This window comes from Monodon monoceros, unplaced genomic scaffold (genome assembly GCF_005190385.1).
Source record: "Monodon monoceros isolate NGI ecotype Baffin Bay Population unplaced genomic scaffold, NGI_Narwhal_1 Super_Scaffold_22, whole genome shotgun sequence".
NCBI classification, from domain to species: domain Eukaryota; kingdom Metazoa; phylum Chordata; class Mammalia; order Artiodactyla; family Monodontidae; genus Monodon; species Monodon monoceros.
In genome coordinates this window covers 127,356,363-127,357,047 of record NW_021703779.1, presented here as the reverse complement: position 1 = coordinate 127,357,047, position 685 = coordinate 127,356,363, and the positions used below count along the sequence as shown (strand labels likewise).

The window sequence follows — 685 nt, the reverse complement described above, 5'->3', positions numbered from 1 at the left end:
CCCCCCACCCTCAGGTCCTCGAAGATGGCGACGGCTCTGGCGGTATTGCGGGACTGGTGCAGGTCGATGGGCGTGAACGCTCAGCGATCTCTGCTCATCCTGGGAATCCCAGATGACTGCAAAGACCAGGAATTCCAGGAGGCTGTGCAGGCTGCCCTGCGTTCCCTGGGCAGGTACCGAGTGCTGGGCAAGGTCTACAGAAAGGAGCTGGGGTCGAGTGTTGCCCTGGTCGAGTTTGCTGAGTGTTTAAATCGAAGCTTGCTCCCCCGCCAAATACAAGGCAAGGGAGGGCCCTGGACTGTGGTCTGCCTGCCCCAGGCCCCTGATGGTGATTCACAGGATAGACCCAATGTCCCTGCGCAGCCCCAGAGACAAGCAGTGGTTGGCAGGGCAGGTGAGGCAGGAACTGCAGGTCACTCAGGAACTGCAGGGGAGGAGGAAGCTGCAGGGGAGGCGGGAGTCGCAGGTGTGGAGGGAGACAGAGGTGAGGAGGAAGCGTTAGGTGAGGAGGGAGCTGAAGGTGAGGAGGGAGCTGAAGGTGAGGAGGGAGGTGCAGGTGAGGAGGGAGCTGCAGGTGAGGAGGGAGCTGCAGGTGAGGAGGGAGCTGAAGGTGAGGGAGGTGCAGGTGAGGAGGGAGGTGCAGGTGAGGAGGGAGCTGCAGGTGAGGCAGGAGATGCAGGTGAGG

The 685-nt window shown here is 62.2% G+C and overlaps 2 protein-coding genes across 2 annotated transcripts in view; both read left to right on the top strand.

Annotated features, from left to right (window-relative positions):
- Positions 1–685, top strand: part of TEX28 (testis expressed 28) — a 33,038-nt gene that overhangs the window by 19,064 nt on the left and 13,289 nt on the right.
- LOC114905566 (paraneoplastic antigen Ma6F-like) overlaps positions 525–685 on the top strand; it is a 2,246-nt gene continuing 2,085 nt past the window's right edge. The window contains exon 1 of the mRNA XM_029239865.1: positions 525–538. The gene's annotated coding sequence lies outside the window, so the exon portion shown is untranslated. The remainder of the gene's footprint in view (positions 539–685) is intronic.